General features: G+C 47.1%; 1 long non-coding RNA gene across 1 annotated transcript in view; it reads right to left on the minus strand.

Moving 5' to 3' along the window:
* Positions 1 to 8,387: 8,387 nt before the first annotated feature.
* The window catches only part of LOC122910560, a 28,738-nt gene continuing 18,016 nt past the window's right edge, over positions 8,388 to 19,109 (minus strand). Inside the window, exons 2-3 of the long non-coding RNA XR_006385242.1 lie at positions 9,303 to 9,431; positions 8,388 to 8,434 (exon numbers count right to left, since the gene is read on the minus strand). This is a non-coding gene — a long non-coding RNA (uncharacterized LOC122910560). The remainder of the gene's footprint in view (positions 8,435 to 9,302; positions 9,432 to 19,109) is intronic.

Genomic DNA, 19,109 nt, shown 5'->3' on the forward strand with positions numbered 1-19,109 from the left:
ATAATGGGCCAGTTATTTTCATTCATTTCTTCACTGGCAAGGAGAATTAATGCCTATGGGGTTGCATGAAGATTTACGTACAAGGAGAGTTTCCATAACATTAGTCATAAAGAAAACTGATGACCAGAATAAATGTTTCTCAGGCTAAAAAAATAACTACCATGATGGCAAGAGACAAAACCTAGCTTTTATTGAAATATAATTATTATGCAATGAACTGTATGTATCTGAAGCCTTTACTGAGTTTTGACAATTGTATATACCCATGTACCATCACTAAACCAAGGCATAGGACATTTCAGTCATTCCAGAAATTTCCCTCCTGTCCCCTTCCAGCGAATACACAGAAGCAGCCACTATTCTGATATTTATCACAACTTTCCCCTTCCAGGAATCCATTATTCTAACCTGTATCTTGAAAAGTTGGTTTTCTCTTTGCTCTTAATCAAACGGCATCATATGGCATGTATTCTTTTGGGGTCTGCTTTCTTCACTCAACATTGTGAGATTTATCCATCTAGTCCTAATTACTTTCTTAAATTGCTTTGTACTATCTCCCAATATTATTTTGAAGCAAATTCCAGACATCCTATCATTCAATTCATAAATATTTCAGTTGGTAACTCCAAAAGACAAGTAGTTTCAAAAGACCCTAAATTATCACATCTAAAAGAAATTACCACAAATGTTCTAACATAGTTCTGACTCTTTGTCTGGAGGGGATGTTGGGGGCTTTAGTTCAGGCTGGATCTGAAATGCAGGGAGTTGGGAGCTTGCCCATGGCAGAGGGGTGTAGAGTGGGACGAAAGCATTTATGAACCCTGAGTGGGGTGCCGGGGAAGGGAAAGTCACAGAGAAAGAAGGAGGAGAATGACATAATTCTGCGGTCAGGATGGGTCAGGAACATGGAGGGCTGGGAGCTTGCTAAATGTACATGGAATAAATGAGTGACAACATCAGTGACCTTGGATGGCAAGATACCCTGTTCTCTACTCCTTTTGCCTTTTATTTTTGGATTTCTGGCTGCCAAGCCATATACCTTAAGAAGCATTTATTCCCCTTAAGTGTGTCTATTATGGTTAAAGATTCAACTAGCCTGTCTCAGTACATACAATATCTCTCAACCCCAAATAGCTTTCTTTCCCCCTTTATTTAAAACAAAGTCTTATTCACATACCCACCCCCTCTTTTTGTTGGAATTTAATTTGACGGGAAGAGATTGGTCTCTTCTCCGAGGTTATTGTGACTGTGCCTGCCTACTGTCTTTTCTTGTTCATTAAAACCAGTTCTTTCCCATTTTAATTTCCTATTCCAAAAATGCTGTGTATCAGCCCAATCCCACATGCAAATCAGTAACAGCACATTTCATGTTCTTGGTATATTTCCCTGTGCTTGCCTCTGTTTCTGGTGCCCTCCTGCTGTTTTCCTGCCTGTGTGTTCTTTTATTCTGTTGATAGCTTTCATTTTGGCCTACCCTTCGCATCTGGCCCTGCATGCTGGGCTGTGGTTCTGCACTGCGGTTGGGCTGTTCAGCGATTGGACTCTTTCCAGCCCCCACCAAATGCTGTCGCTTTCTGTAGCAGGAGGATGAGCTTAGGATGTCTTTTACCGTGCCTTGAATGATATATTTTGCTTTGAGTGGAAAAGCCCATACCAACTTGAAATGCTGTCTGTGCTCTGTATTTAATAATAATAATGATGCTCAAAAAAGCCACATACTTTTAGGGCCATCTTTGAGCAGAGCCCTCTCCCTTGGCCATTATTTTTCAGTACTATTCCAAAAGGTCTATTGATTATATTGCAAAATGTCTTTGTGAATATTCTTTTCTGTTCACCTAACATTTTTTCCATTTGCCATCACATTTTGTATCATTCCCCACCCCAATAGGAGTGAGAATTTAAAAATTACAGTTGTTATAGCTGATGACTAGGGTACGTGTTCTTCAAGCTTAAAAAAACCCCAACTGTTATGACAGTAAGAGGCTAAAGCTTTTACTGAAATATAAACAGCACACGTTAAAATGCATATACTTTAAGCATTTGATGCATTTTGACAATTGTGTACACCCATGTGCCACCACCAAAACAAGGTACTGACTGTTTCCATCTGTTGGATTGTTCCTGCCCGCTCCTTCTGGTCAATTCCTCGCACCCAGAGGCAGCCACTGTCTTGACTTCTATAGCCATAGATTAGTTTTGCCTATTCTTGACCATTGTGTAGATGCAGTATGTGTGATTTTGTGTCTGGCTCTCCTTTTCTTTTTGAGACTTAGCATGTCTCTGAGATCCATTCGTGTTGTATTGACAGCCCGTTCCCTGTCACAGCTGAATAGTAGCTCTTGTATACTTACACAGTGTGTTTTTCCGTTCCCCTGTTGATGGGTTCTTGCATTGTGGGTACTATCTCGAATAAAGTAGCTATGAACACTTGTGGATGAGTCTTTGCGCAAGTGTGGCAGAAGACGCTAAAATGGCTCCCGACGGCCCCTCCCATTGTTCACATCCATGTAGGCTCCTTCCCTTGGGTGTGGGCGGGACCGGTGATTTGCCTCCGACCCACAGATTGTGGCGAAGGGGATGGGATATTGCTTCTGTGATTACATTATGAATGATTGTGTCTTCCATTTTCCTTGCACACTCTATTGACTTTCTTGCTGGCTTTGATGAAGGAAGTGCTTTATGAGGAGGCCCATGTGGCAAGAAATTGCGGGCTGACTCTGGCCAGTATCAGTAGGAAACTGAGGCTACCACTTGGGGGCCTGCAAGGAACTGAATCCCAACAACCCCATGAGCTCAGAAGGGGTTATTTTCCCAGTCAAACCTCAGATGAGATCCGAGCACCAGGCGGGTCTCTTGATGGCAGTCTTGTGAGACATGCTGAAGCAGAAGACCCAGCTAAGCTGTGGCCAGACTCCTGACCCACAGAAGCTGTGAGATAATGAATATGTACTGTTTGAGCTGTTAAATTGGTGGTAATATTACACAGCAATAGATATCTAACAGAGTGGGCATATGCTCTTATTTCTCTTGGATAAATATCTGTAAGTGGAATGCCTAGATCCCATGGTGGGTGCACATTGAACTTTCTTTCTTTTTTTAAATTTTTTTATTTTTAAGATTTCATTATGTATTTGACAGAGAGAGAGAGAGAGCACGAGCAGAGGGGAGAGGCAGAGCAGCCTGTTACAGGGCTTGATCCCAGGACTCTGAGATTAGGACCTGAGCCAAAAGCAGATGCTTAATGACCTAGCCACCCAGGCACCCCCCACGTGGTTGTATATTTGACAATCTCATGAGCTGGTGCGAGTTCTGTCTGCTCCACAGCCTCAGTCAGCGACGTTTTGTCACCTATCTTTTTGATTTTCTGTTCTAATGGGCATGCAATTACTTCTCATTGTGGTTTTTAATTTGTATTTACTTGATGAGTAGTGAAAAATAAAACTGTTTTAACCAGTTAAGCACCCTGTTCAAATTTTATTTCTCTTCCAAGAAATAAATCTTGTTTGTTGTTATTATGGGAGATATACAAGTGAAAAGACAGGGTTCCTATTTTTAGGAAACTTATAATAATATATATAATATAATATAGAAAACGTCAGCATGGAATTACATGTGAAAGTACAATGGGGAATAGAGGACATAAGGTATGTGGTATGGGAAGAAAATTGAGTAATTTGGTGTACTTATTGCTGGTGGGGGTAACATGCACCAACACACTGTAAGGTGAGTTCTTGGAAGTTTTAAGATAAGAACTCAGGCTTCCAGACTGGAATCAGTTGAGATGGGCTGGGCACTGCTGTGGTAACAAGCAGCCCCACCATGTTTTAATGGCTTAAAATAATAAAGGTTTATTTCTTGCTTATTTGCATATCTTCAGTGCATTGTTCTGTGACTCTGTTCCACATCCTTGTTGCTTTCATTATAGAACTCTGGGTGACAAAGTATCCACCACTTGGGATGTTGCCGATCACTGTGTCTGAGGGAAAAGAAAGCTTGGCAAGCTTGAACAATTTCACTTACCTGTAATGTATTCACTTTTCTCTTTCTTTGACCAAAAGAATGACTCAGAGGACAAGGATATATAATCCTATCATCAGAGGTTAAACTACCTGAAAGAGCCGAATCTGGACTTCCAGGCAGATCTTATGATTCCATACATAATGATTCTGCCCGCCCCCACCACGATGTGCCAAGTGATCCTTGAAATAATGTTGTTTCGTTTACTTACTCACTCTAGTTTTTTATTCTCTTTCTAGGTCTCAAATATCCCCTTATTCGTATTTCATCAGTATGGGCCAGATACCTCATGTAAAAAGAATTTATTTAGCATGCCTGTTTACTTTATTTATGTACAGATGACTGTTTTCAATTTCTTCCTTCCCAGTTCAGAAAGCTCTGTTGGTAATGAATTTTCATTAAAGTAGTACAAGATTGGAAAATAAAATAAGCTTCAACACATTTTCCAAAATAATCAACACAAACCCAATGTGAGAACCAAACAATTATTACCTTCAGAATTAGCTCCAGATTATTAAAATGCAATTAGGCTTGGAAAAGTAACCCAGCAGGGGGCCATGTTTCTTTTTTTTTCCCCTTTCACAATAGATTTTTCTCTATGTGTATGGGGGACATCCCCACCATACTCTCCTCTTAATATCAGAACAACACCCAGGACTCAAGGGCAAAATGATTTGTTTCTTCCTCTATTGATTCCAAAGATACTAATCAGATAATGATCTGATATTAAATCAGATATGGTCGGATATGGCCTATAGATGTGGTCTATAGTGTTTATAATTTTCAAAAATTAGCTACCAATACTTAGACCTCTTGCATACGAATTTGGATTTGCAGCTTCTCTTGGAAAACTGGAGGAGCACTTGGGGCCCTTTGGGAGGGCCACATGTCAGATCCCCACTGTTCCCATAGGGGGCCTCTTCACTCATTTGAGTTGCCTAACCGAAGGCAAAGAGGAAATGGGAAATTTCTCATCTCTCTCCCTTGGATTCTCTGCTTTCCTCAGCCCCAGCTGTCAGAAGCCTCTAGATGCCTGAGATGCCTGCAGGGCTAGGAGCCAGATGCCACAGCAGCAGGTACCAGTGAATTCAGCTCAGGGCGGTGCCTATGTTCCCTTAGCTCTTGTCACGGACTTCAGGCAATGCCCGGCTTCCTCCTGACTTGGTGTCCTGGCTGCCTTTCTGCTTCTGTGCTTGTTACCAGGACAGTCCACCCCTTGTTTGGTCCTGCGAGGTGCACAGACTCTCGGGGCTGGTGTAACTTTTCCTTCCTTGAGAGAGTTCTTCTGGCATCCCGCTCACCTGCAGCTACCTGAGGGCAGCCCAGCGCACAGCCTGGTCACTCACTCTGGCTCTGTTCATGGCTCAGGCTCTCAAGTGGGTGTAGCGCTGCTTGTAGCTGTTATTGGCTGAAATTTTGTTATTTATTTGCATACAGTAACTCTCTAACAGGGTCTTTGGCTCAGGAAGTTGGAAGATGAATTGACCTATGAACAGAAGAGAGTCTAGAAACTGACATATATATGCATATACAGTCACCTGAGTTATGACAAATGTAACCCTGCAGTGTAGGGGGGACAGGATGGTCCTTTTAAATGAAGGCATTGGGTCAACTACCTATGAGTATGGGAAAAGAGCCTATCCTCACCTCTACCTCAGGCATACACAATAATGCAGGTGGATTTTAGAAGGCCTCTGAAAGAATACAGAGGAAAACCTCCTTATGACCTAGAGTAACACTAGTTTATTTAGTTCATTTGGGTTTAGTCATGCAACACAAAGCAGGATGGAGAGCCTACTGGGTACCAGACTCTGTGCTGGGCAGCGGGGATACAAGATCCAAAAAGACCCAGTTCTTGTCCTCAAAGAGCACACAGCTGAGCTGGGGAAAAAGACAAGGAACAACACCAAAGTGTGATGAGAGCCATAGCAATGTGTGTGTGGGCCCAGACGTGGGAGGGCCCAGTTCAGTCTGGGATGGGAGGAGAGAGGGCCTTCTAGAGTAGGTGATGGTGTATGAGGGAGGAGTTAGCCAGGAGGAGTTGGGGAAAGAGCATGCCATGCAGAGAAACCAGCATGTACACAGGCAAGGAAAAGCAGGGCACAAGGACTGTTACCATTTCTTTACAATGTGTAGAAATTCTCTTGATTTATTTGCTGGATTCTTGCAGAAAAATATCACTTGTTTGCTTAGCACATTCACCACGATGTGCTGGGACATCCAGGATGGGTCTGATCCTCGTTGCTCAAAGGGGGACAGGTGGATTTGAAGCCCCTGGGTGATTATCCACGTCCACCTAGTGCCCCTGGGGGGGATGGTGGAATTTGAATTCAGGTCCTTGGATGTCTACTTTTGCATTCTTTCCACTACACCAAATGGTTGCCCGTTCAGCCCTGGCCAAGCTTTTGGGACATCAGAGAGCCTTGTACGCTTTGAAAATAAGGGCCTTTCAAAGATGTTCCAAGCAGCCGTGGGCCAGGTTTACAATGAACCAGTTTGTGCCTTCCGTCTGCCTAGCATGGTTAAACCTAAGGGACTGACACACCAGCAGATTATAGGACAAGGTTACTGAGGACCAGGGCACAGGTATGCTGAGAGCATAGTGTCCATTTTCCTTCACACTAAACGGCTAAATGTATGAAGGTGGCTTTGGAAGGAACGTGCACTAGGACGTCATGCCCAACACCTGCCGCTAGGTGGAGCTCAGACGCAGGCGCAAACAGGCCACTGGAGGCTTTTGCCTTGGCTTCATCCGCACAGAGGGTAGGGGAAGGCGCTGAAATCTGTAACAGAAATCTGCAGGAATAATGCCCTCGTTAATGGAACACTGGGTGTTGTACATAAACAATGAATCTTGGAGCACTGCATCAAAAACTACGATGACTAACATATGACTAACATAACACAATAAAAAAATTAAAAAATCATAATATGTAATCAAATAAATGTAAAGAAGAAAAAAAAAAAAGACATCCGGAGGTGGCAGGGAGACTTGGATACACACACCACACACAGGGTGACCATCTCCCCTTGTGGGATTGCCCAAATCTGCCTTCCTCCATTTACACGCTCCGAGGCTGAATGGCCGTGATGGCCTCGCGAGATCTCTATGTCCTGAAACTAGCAAGGAGATTGGGAGTAAGGGCAGTGGGCTCATCCTTGTCCTGTCTGCGTTTACCCATGGGGACCACAAGCAGCTGGACTCCCCCACATGTGTAAGACACAATCCTGTGCCCATAAGACCCAGACGTGCTTGCCTATAAATCAGTAAGGATGATCTTTCTAGGTTTCCTGATGGCAAACTTCCAAATGGCCACAGCAGACCTATTCTTCTTTTCCGGTGTTCTGCTTTGCTATCCATTGGGAAATCTGTGTGGATGCTAAGTCAGCCTCTTGGCACTTAGAAACCTCAGTTTTCTCATCTGTGTTGTGGGGATAATTACAGCGTGCACCTCCTAGGGCTGTTATGAGCGACACATGAAAGAACAGAACCCAGAAAGCTTTGCAAACCCTAATGTGCTCTCTTTATGCTCTTTGTGGCTCCATCATTGGAGCACTATTCTTATCGCTTGCTATTTCTCCTTTTCCCACTCCACGGTAGCATTTATCATGTGTCAGGCAAGGTTCAAAGTGCTTCATCATTCAAACATTTCCCCATGCCCTGTATGGCAGTGCTTCTGTAGCCCCACCAGGCTAGTTAGTGACAGAGGGGGACTTTAAACCCAAGTTGTGGCTTCAAAACTTACCCTCGCACCACTGCTCCAGATGGCCTCTCCTGATCAAAGAGAAATTACTGCCATGGAAAATTATGTGCCTTATTTTCCATATTTCATTTATGACCAGATGGAGACTTAGAAGTCCTTTCGTTGTGGTTTTCACCTTCTTTATACACACCTGCGACCTTGAGGCTCCTCTTTGTGTCCAGCTGTCCTTTACTCCTCAGCTACTTCTCCCTTCTGGGGTGGACTGGAAGAGGGGAGGGCATTTGAGGGGGGAGAACTAGAAAAGCTGGATGACGGTGCTCTGCTCTTTGGGTCCTGCTGTGGAGAAGGTGGGCAAATTGAGGAGTCCCCCACTCCATTTGGTTGCTGTTAGGAAGAGTAACACTTCTGGGGAAGGATTATCATTGTTCTCTTCTGGCCCTGTTGACTGGCATCACAGCATCAGAATTGGAGAATACAAGACATTTTTCTTTGGGCTGCCAGCCTCCTCATCACCTCAGATCTGTTACCTTCCACCTGGGACCAGTGAGGCTGTCTGTGATGGACCTTCTCTCCCTTCTCTTCTCTCAAAGGCTCCAGGGGATCTGGGAGCCTGCCAGGTCACAGGTGGCATCTAGGAGCTGAGGGAAGGTCTGTACCAGATGGGGCGTTGGACCTGGTGTCTTTTTGGTTTTTGCAATTTCATGGAGGCATGCCTGTTTTAAGAGGTTCACGGTTAGCGTTTGAACTTAAATTCATTAAGAGTGAGGGTGTGAGGAGAGGGGGATAGGGGATGTGTTTTGTAAATGTATCAAGCTGTAGCAGTAGCACTGACTGGAAGGAATGAGGTCAGCTTGGCTGAAGGGTGCTGGTGGTTAAGGCCCCTGGTCCTCCTAAGATGCTGAGATTCAGTGACCAGATTGTAGTCATTTGTTTCTATTAAAGTGTAAATGACTGATACATGATGCAATTATCCTTAGCTTTTACACAGGAACTATTAAACAAGGTTTCTTTCAGCCAGATTCTCCAGAGAGTAGTTCCAGGAGCTCACAAAAGGAGTTGAACCACTGTGGGAAGCTCCTTCTTCAGATCCCAGCTGTCATCTCAGCCAACCCTTGCAGGGGAGGTGCCTCCAGTGGGTGACAGGCTAGGAATGGACCTGGAACCGTGGCTCAGTGACTCCTCCCCAGATTGGCAGCTTCCCTGACCTTGACAGCACCTCTGGCCAACTCACACAGGAATGACAAAGTTGGCTCATCTGCTGCCTGGGGGTCCTGCAGAGGGAGTGGGGACCTGAGGAAACCTTTTCTCTTCCGAGGACAACCCCAGAGGCAAATATTTTGTCCTGTGGTCAGATCCCATGTCCCAGCTTCCAATTCAGCACGTGTGGTCCCACAGGGGAGTCACATCCAGATACAAAGAGATTAGGGGAACAGTGAAATATTTGCTAAGTGCTTTCCAGTCAGAGCCTACTCAGGTAGATGAACCGGTGGTCAAATGACCACATGGTGACGTTGCCGTCAGAGAAACGGCATGGGAAGGGGAGGAAGTGGGAAGACCTGTTTGCAGCCGTAAGATACTCACATGGTGCTGAGTCAGAATCCGGTAAATGATGGAGGGGCAGAGAGGGCTTCCAGGCAGACCCCGGAGGTGGAAGAAAATGGGGCATGCCCTGGGCGGGGCAAACCGCTTGGCCTTGTAGGAGAAGGAGCCCTGGAGAGAGATGGGGTCAGAGAGGTGAGCGGGCCCCTTTAGAAGGGTTCAGAAATGGAAGGAAAGCCCAAAGGTGCACTAGAGAGTCTCAAGTCAACAGCACTGGCAGAGAACTGATGCTCTCCAGCACGCCAGAATGGTCCCTATGACAGCCGAGAGCAGGCAGGTCAGAGGGTGCAGAGAAGGCCTGGGGTGCTCTGAGGAGTGGGGGCAGAGGTCCTTTCACACCGGATTAGACATGAATCACTTAGGTGCTCCTTGCCATGCCCGGCTCCTTCTAAAGGTCACTGGTTCTGAGCGTCTGGCATTGTGATTTGTACCTACTGCCAAGTGCGAGGTCTCTGGTCATCTCAGAGTGATTTTTACAGATTCAGTTCCTGTTAAGGAGGGTTGCAGCCCAAGGCAGCTACAACACGGGGAGAAATACAGGGCTGGCAGGAGATTCCAGCGACCAGAGTGGCCAAGCTGCTCCTTGGTCTACGAAGCTCTGAGCCTGGGGAGGGGGATGGGAATTATGGAGGCTCCCTCCAGCCTGACAGCGGGTACATCATCCTGGTCACTCTCAGCCTGAGGCCACAGGGATGTGAAGACATCCCCCTAGGCCCTGTGGGCCCACAGGCATGGCTTCCTCCTTTCTGTTCTGGTCTGGAAATACCATTTCATTTTCTCTGAGATGGGAATCCTGGTGTTGGTGGCCATAGCATAAAGGGCCTCGATTCAACCAATTGTATTTACTGTGCAAGGCACTGGGCTTCTTGGGACCTGTGATTTTTCACCTGTAGAAAGATTGAGCATTTGCTTTTGGCTTGGGTCGTGTTCTCGGAGTCCTGGGTTTGAGTCCCATGTCGGCCTCCCTGCTCTGCGGGGTGACTACTTCTCCCTCTGCTCGTGCTCTCTCTCTCTCTCTGGCAAATAAATAAATAAAATCTTAAAAAAAAAAAAAAAAGGAAAGGGTCTGTATCTCCACCTTGCAGGGCTAAAGGCTGAGTAAGACGATATGGGTAACGCTGCCCAAGGCCAGCTCAGTCCTTCCACTTGTGATCTGGCATGGCACAGAGGATCATTCTCCGGCCACCCTGGGTCAGAGGGACAGAGAGCCTCCACCCACTGGCGGGCAGAGCGGCGGACCCAGCCTCGGCCCGCATCGGCAGCTATGCAGCTCAGGGCCTGCAGGGGGCAGCAACGGGACATGAAACCAAGGCTGGGCTTCCCCCAGGCGGGCCAGCTGGCTTTCCCTTGCAGCCTGGGATCAAGTTCTCCTTTGCATCAGTGAATGCAGCTTGGGTCGATTTGTTTTTAAATGGGTGATGTCTGAGATTCCTTTATGAAAGCGCTTCACATCTGGCATTCAAAGAAAATAATCGGTCTAGACTCTCTGGCCTGATAGCAGCTTGTGTGAAATTTGGGCCCATCTTTCCAGTAAAAGTGCTCCCTGCTCCGCCACCCGCTCTCCCTCCTTCTCTTCTTGTGACCTTTTATCTCAGCGGGAGCTCTGACTAGAAAGAGGGTTCTGGAAATGTGGTGTGTTTCTCATTAAGTTTCTGCTGCATAAAAGTCATGTGACACAAAGCCCCCCCAAGCCCCCTTCTTTCTTTGTCTTGCACATAGGTTTTATTTAATTTGAGATGATTGAAGACCAAAATCTTGTTGATAGGAAGATTCTAAAAAATCTGCTTCTTGGGTGCTGGTGGTATGTTTGGTTCACTTTTCCTTGGTGTTGAGATGGTCAAACAGAATCCCAAATAGGGTCAGTCCTCTGCAAGGCCCCAAATGCCCCCTTTCCCTTCTCTTTCCAAATTGGAAAATTTCTTTCTTTACAGCCTGAGGCTTTGACTTGGAGATTTTAAGGCCAGAGGCTGCTGAGTGGGGCCCAAGGAACTGCTGGGGCTCTGCAGGGAGTCTCAGGGCTCTGGGAAGGTCATTGCTGTGAGCCAGCTGCTCCCTTCCCTGCATCTGTTGAGATGCTCTCATCTGAGGCCAGTGGTTGGTGGCCATGAAGGAGAGACAGGGGGAGACAGGGAGGGGGAGAGAGGCCACAGATGTAGACAGAGGGAGGAGGCCACAGATCCTGATAACTGCCAAGTCTCTTTAACCCTGGGGCCCCTGGCCCTGCTTCTTGAGGCTGCAAGCCCAATGCTATCTCTGTGAAATGTAAAGCGATGGGTTGGAGTTTGTGCCGCTGGTTTCTCAAAGTAGGTCCACTGCTTCCTGCCTAAAGTGGAGGCCTGGGAGGGGGATGGAGTGAGTCCAGCTGTGCAGGTGCGCCTCTAGTCATGGTGGTGTGAACTGGAGCCTCTCCTTATCCTTGGCTCTGCAGTGCTCAGCCAGTGGGACGTTTCTCGCGGCCCTTCACCCTGGACTTGACAGTGAGAGGTGCCAGCCTTTCACCTTCCTTTGAAGAGCAATGGGGTAAGGACCTCCTGGCTCAGGATCACCCTCGAGGCCTCTTGGTGGTCCAGGACCCCGCACCTCGCTGGACTGGCTCCGAGGCCCATCCACAGGCAGGAGGGCTGTTGGCTGCCTCTGCTCCTGGCTTTCTGGTGACAGGCACACTTCCCTTCTCCTCCTGGGGCACCTTCTGTTACCGACATTTATAGACGCCCTTGGGATAGCCCACCCATGTAAGCTTCCATTCCGAACAACAGAAAGGACACAGTGGGCAGGGTATCTCTCTAGGGTCTGCCCGCCGCTCACTCCCTGTGGGATCTCAGGCAAGTCCTTTCCACCTTCTGCCTTTGTCCTTGTCTTTACAACCTGGGGTTGGATCCGAGTTTTGCTGGACTCCCAGCTCAACTGCTGCCCCTCGAGTGGTCTGCTTTTCCTAAATAAAGTTTTACTGGCACACAGCAACACCCACTGTTTACATACTGTCTGTGGCTGCTTCCTTGCTGCCACGCAGAAGTGAGTAGTTCTGAGACCCAAGGTCTTTACTCTCCGGCTCTTTACAGGAGGAATGTGCCAGGCTCTAGTCCATGGCTTCAATTTAATTTCATTTTCCTTGGAGTGAGACAGTGCTATTCCTAGAGTGGTTGTAATTTTGTTTCTTGGTGACGGGTCACTTGAATGAGGGGCTGGAGGCTGTTTCAGCCTCCCGGCCAGATCTCACTGAAGGAATCTCTTAGTCAGCTTGAGCTGCCATAAACAAATACCACAGACTGGGTGGTTTAAACAACAGATAAACAGCAGGTATTTATTTTCTCACAGCTCCGGAGGCTGGAATTCCATGATCAAAATGCTGGCCACATCAGATTTTGTCCAAGGCCTCCTTACCTGCAGCGGGCAGCTGCCACCTCTGTGCCCTCACCCAGCCTGTCCTTGGTGCCTGGTGCCCGAAGGGCAGAGAGAGCGCGTGTGAGCTCTCTGTTGTCTCTTTTTCTAAGGACACTAAACCCATTGGATCAGGCTCCACTTGTATGACCTCATTCAGCCCCAATTACCTCCTTAAAGGCCCTGTCTCAGATAGAGTCACATTGGGGCTTGGGGATTCAACATAGGAATTGTGTGTGTGTGTGTCGGGGGGGCGGGCAGACACAATTCAGTCCCTGACAAAATCCTACTCACTTTCTCAGGAGACTTTCTAATTAGTCCAACCTGACAGATGAGAAAATGGGGGTCAGAGGCTCACTCTGTGTCTTGGGTTGGGTTCCCCGGAACAAACCCTAAAGTGAGGACATTGTGCATGGGAGACACTGAAGAAATGGTTTGTGGGGGATTGGTCAGGGAGGCAAGGCAGTCCATGAGGGGCAAGGCAGAGACCAGGAGCAGCTCCCCAGGGCTGGCTTCCTCCTGCCCCCCCAGGGAAGCTCAGGGAGGCTGAGACTCTGCACCTGTCAGGCACTGGCTAAGGGCTGCCTTGGGGCAACGCTAACTCCCAGACATTTCCAATCTCTGCTGGTGTGGACAAACGGCTCTGGTTGCCTGAGGGCAGTCCTCTGGAAGCGAGATCACACAGAAGCCAGTGGAGGGCCGCACAGCCTGTGTAAAACGGATGGCAGGCCACCTTGGCAAGGCATTGGCTGTGTCGCTACATCCCAGACAGGCAAACCCGAGTCGATAACAAAATGTCTCTCCAAGAGTACCCGGGTCGATCTGGTAAAACGAAACGGGGGCATCTTCCAGGATGTTCTATAGTTGGAAGAGCTGAGGAAGTGACTAAACCTTGTGTCCGCAGACATTCCCAGACCTGGCACATAGTAGTTGCTCAGTTAGGGCTGAGGGCTGCTTGCAGGGGGGCTGAGTAGAAGCTGGGCAAGGGGCTGGAGTGAGGGACCCTGGCCTGGGGGCAGTCTGAGAGAGCCAGCCCTGTCCTGGGCCTCTCCCCATAGCTAGGACACCTGCCCCTGGCTGACAGCCCAGGCAGGCGTGGGGTTTGGCCATTTGCCCCAACAAAGAGCTTTTCTGAGTCTGATTTTCAAAGACTGTCGTCATCACACAGGAAAGTGTGGCCTCTCCCCAGGGGCGGAGAGGTAGAGGGGCACTGGAATGGTAGGGGAGGCTGGGGGGAGGGGGAACACAGGACTCTTGTGTAGCACTAGTGGGAATTTGCTCCTACCTAGATTTTTTTATGTGTCTCAGAACAAATAGAAGGGTGACCGATTTCACACGTTTTTTGTCAGTTTTGTCACATCGTCTACATTTTTTTTTTTTCTCCTTTGGGAGAATTGAACTGAAAAACTATTAGAAATAATGAGAGTTCAGTAAGGCAGCCAGTCACAAAATAAATGTCCAAAAATCAATAGCTTTCCTATTTCCAACAGTAACCACTTAGAAAAAAATAATGGAAAAGAAAGATCTTGTTCACAATAGAAACAAAAGGTATTTATCACCGTGAAGCAAACTGATAGGAGAAGACACATGTGCTACCTTTTCCTCCCTCCATCCCAGGCGTCGCTCTGTGTTGGAGGAGAGGCCTGATATGACTACAGCTTGGGTTCCTGGCTCTCACCCTCCAGTCTTTGCCACGGAAGGGCTGGGAGCCTGGGTTTCTCTGGCTCTCTTGGTGGGAAGCATGTTGAAGATATAAGCTCATGACAGCTGCTCTGGGCAGCTGCCAAGGGGCTGCTGGGCCTGTTGGCGGCCTGCTGGGGGAACTGTGGGTGGTCACCCGAGCTGGGGTCCGGGCCTGGGATATAGGATATCCGATGCAGCAGAGAACCACGGGACATGGTACAATTTCCCCGAGGGCCTGCTCACTCTGGAAGCGTACGCGGTTAACCCACTTCTACCACTCTGTGGTGTCTCAGGGGACACGCTGGCCATGCCCCTGTGGGTTCAGGTCATCAGTGTTATCATTGGTAAGAGCTTCCTTCTGTAACCAGGGTGGTGTCACGTCTGGGATGAGGTTAAGTGAAGGAAGGGATCTGGGGCTACTTCATCCCACTTTCTAGGATTCCTTTGACCTGGGTGGAAGGGTCACATATATTAGTCAGGATATTTTTCTTTGCAAATGGCAGGAAGTCTAGCTTAATCTGCCCCCGACCTCAGCAACCCCTGCAGGGGAAAAAAAAAAAAAAGACACAAGAGCACTGTATCTCCCTCATTGCCCCTTGGTGCAGCACACAGCAGTTTGCAGACAGCCGCCCCCCATCAGGGTCTGCTTTGTATATTCTCATGGTGGGCTGAAAGTGAAGGGTTATTGATGCCCTGTGGGAGTAACCTGACACAGTGGCAGGCGGGGGGTGTGGGGGGTGGGGTGGGGTGGGGTGGGGGTGGGGGGGTGTGGGGGGGTGTGTGGGGGGTGTCAATATCCCAGCTACCTTGCCCCCTGGGCAGGATGACTCTGAAATGTGTGTTCCACAAGGTGTTCCTGGAGTTCCTGCTGTGTCTGGGTGGCTCAGTCCATTGAACATTTGCCTTCAGCTCAGGTCATGATCCCAGGGTCCTGGGTTCGAGCCCCATGTCAGGCTTCCTGCTCAATGGGGAGCCTATTTCTCCCTCTCCTTTTGCCACTTCCCCAGCTTTTGTGCACTCTCTCTCACTAATAAATAAATAAAATCTTTAAAAATGAAATAAAATACTTAAAAAAAATGTCCTGGAGTTCCTGAGTGGGACTCAGCCCAAGTTGGCCTTTAGTGGTTATCTGCTCAGTAATGTACCTTTTCTTCTTGGTTTTACTTCCCCATTGCCCTGCGGGTGTTTTCTGGGATTCCTTCTCACATTAACTCTTCATTGCACATGAATCCTTATTTCAGGGTCTTCTTTAGCAGTAACCTCAAATGAAAGAGGAAGGAGAGAGGGGGGCTGTGAATGTTGATTTAGCCTCATATAACTGGAGTCCAGGCATAGATTTGGTTTCAGGTAAGGTTGGACCTAGTGCACTCATTCCATACCATTAGGACTTTGTCTCTCTTCCTGTCACGGGGCTCGGCTTTCTCCCCAGGCAGAATTTCTCAGCACAATGCTCCCAATACACCCAGGCGTACATTCTCCCAACTAGACCACCTCAGTGGACTGTTGGTAGAAATGCAGACTGGTGAAGCCACCCTGGAGAACACTTTGGGGGTCCTCAAAAAGTTAAAAATAGAATTACCCTGGGGTGCCTGGGTGGTGTAGTTGGTTTTGGCTCAAGTTGTGATCTCATTATCCCCTGCTGGGCTCTGTGGTCAGTGGGGAGTCTGTTTCTTTTCCGTTCCCTCTGCCCCCAACTCTCTCTCTAAAATAATCAAATAAATCTTAAAATAGAACTCTCTTACAATCCAAAATTGCCCTACCAAGTATTTACCCAAAGAATACAAAAATACAGATTCAAAGGGTACATACACCCTGTTGTTTATTGCAGCATTATAAACAATACCCAAACTAGGGAAAGAGGCCAATGTCCATCAACTGATGAATGGATAAAGAAGATGTGGTGTATATATTCAATGGAATACTACTCAGCTATCAAGAAGAATGGAATCTTGCCATTTGCAATGATGTGGGTGGATCTAGAGAATATTATGCTAAGTGAAATAAGCCAGTTGGAGAAAGACAAACACCATATGTTTCATATGTGGAATTTAAGAAATGAAACAGATGAACAGAAAAGAAGAGATGTCAAATCATAAAACAGACTGGGACGCCTGGGTGGCTCAGTTGGTTGGACGACTGCCTTCGGCTCAGGGCGTGATCCTGGAGTCCCGGGATCGAGTCCCACATCGGGCTCCCAGCTCCATGGGGAGTCTGCTTCGCTCTCTGACCTTCTCCTCGCTCATGCTCTCTCTCACTGTCTCTCTCTCTCTCAAATAAATAAATAAAATCTTTAAAAAAAAAAAAAAAAAAGATCCTTTAAAAAAAAAAAAATAAAACAGACTTAAAAATAAAAAGATTTTTATTTATTTATTTGAGAGAGAGGGAGAGGGAATACAAAAGCAGGGGGAGGAGCAGAGGGAGAAGGAGAAGCAGGCTCCCTACTCAGCAGGGAGCCTGACACCAGGCTTGATCCCAGAACTCTGGGATCATGATCTGAGCTGAAGGCAGACTCTTAACCACCTGAGCTGCCCAGGCACCCCTTGTTTTGTTTGTTTGCTTTTGTTGTTGTTTTTACAAGATTTTGTTTATTTGTTTGAGAGAGAGAGCAGAGTGAGAAAGAGAGAGCATGAGCATGGGGAGAGGGAGAAAAAGCAGGCTCCTTGCTGAGCATGGAGCCCAATGCAGGGCTCCATTCCAGGACTCTGGGATCATGACCAGAGCTAAAAGCAGATGCTTAACCAACTGAGCCACCCAGGCACCCTAACAGACTCTTAACTATAGAGAGCAAACTGAGGATTGATGGAGAGAGGCGGATGGGGAATGGGCTAGATGGATATTGGGTATTAAAGACAGCACTTGTGATGAGCACTGGGTATTGTTCCAATTTTCGTATATGTGCTGCCGAAGCGAGCACAGCACTGGGTATTGTATGTAAGTGATGAATCACTGGATTCTACTCCTGAAACCAATATTGGACTGTATGTTAACTACCTAGGACTTAAATAAATTAAAAAATATACTACTTGAGTAGAAAGAACTTATTTTTGTGAATAGTTTCAAGAACATCACAGAATTGCAAACCGTTGGCCTGGGTTTCACCCCTCTGAGCCACTGAGGCCAGGTGGACAAGAGGGTCTGATTGACCAATCCTGGGTCACATGCCTGTGGTTTCCCTCAGTTTTTCTTCTGTACACCCTGTTCTACTTCTCCCACTCTCTCCACTGTCTCTATTGGAGAGATCCAAAGCAGGGATAAGGGCTTTGAGTTTTAAAAGCAGATAGGGCAGACCCTTGCCCATGTGTATGTGCTGGTGTCTGTTTATCTGTAGAAGGGTCCAAGGAGCCTCAATTTATCTGTCCCTCTAGAATCTGATCACCTGCTAACCATCAGACCATATTGGTCAACATTTCCAGAGACTCTCTGGATAAGCCAGACTGCTCTCCCTCAAAGTTATGAGATAGAAAGAAAAGGAACAGGGATGCCTAGCTGTCTCAGTCAGTGGAGGGTGTGACTCTTGATCTTGGGGTTGTGAGTTCGAACTCCATGTAGGGTGTATAGATGACTAAATAAGTGCATTTAAAAAAATATTTTATTTATTTCTTTGTCGGAGAGAGTGAGAGAGAGCGAGTGCAGAAGTAGTGGGAGTGGCAGGCAGAGGGAGAAGCAGGCTCCCTGCTGAGGAAGGAGCCCAGTGGGGGCTGGATCCCAGGCCCCTAGGATCATGACCTAGGCCAAAGGCAGACGCTTAACTGACCGAGCCACCCATGCATCCCAAAAAAGAAATCTTTTTTAAAAAAAGAAGAAAATGAACATCCCAGCTGAAGTACTTCATCCTTCTGCTTTTCATACTAAGGACTTCTGTAAAGAAACCAATCTTTGACAAGAGACTAGAGGATGGGAAGTGCCTGTGCCACTGTGCACCAGGCATCATCTCTGTGGTCATGCCTCACTTCACATCAAACCTGTGGCATTCATCATATGGGTGGGTGCACTGAAGCCAGAAGATGTTGAGTCAGGTGCCAGAAAAGCAAAACAGGGACCCTGAGTCAGCACTGTGACATCCCCGAGCCATGGTATTTCCACTGTTCTAGAACCTTCCCTCAGAGGATGGCATTGGGAAGAGGAACCAGATACTCTGCTGGTTCTGTGGGTAAGATAGACTCTCCTCCCACTGGTCTACATACGATGATGTTATAAAACAGACCCTTTAACCAAATAGGGCATTGTCCTACACGGTGTAAGAATCAGAAGCAATCCATCAGTACTTGTGAAATCACAAGGAGCTTAATAGCAAACAATTAGTAGTTTGCTCAGATCCAGGCTGGAGAAACCTGTCTATGCAGTCCACAAAACAGGCAAGAGAAGCAAAAGGCAGCTCAGTTTGGAGAGCAGGGACTCCGTCTGCAGTTGTTATGACTTTGTCTGCATAGTGCTTGGCACACAGTAGGTGCACGGCACATATCTGGTGAGAGAATGAACAAATGTGTGCATGCTGGCGGCTTTTTTTTTTTTTTACAATACTACTTTCCAAATGTCTTTCCATAACAACAAATAAATCATTTCTGAGGGTCGCGTAAGAGTTCCCAATCGTTCAATTTATTTTATCTTCAAAATATTTAACTATTTCATTCCTTATTTTTGAACAGTTGGGTAGTTTTCCCTTTTGTGGGGATATTAAACAATGCTGGGAATAACTGTTCTTCCACTTACATTTTTGTAAATTTTTCA

The sequence above is a fragment of the Neovison vison genome, chromosome 6, assembly GCF_020171115.1.
Source record: "Neovison vison isolate M4711 chromosome 6, ASM_NN_V1, whole genome shotgun sequence".
In the NCBI taxonomy this organism is placed as follows: domain Eukaryota; kingdom Metazoa; phylum Chordata; class Mammalia; order Carnivora; family Mustelidae; genus Neogale; species Neogale vison.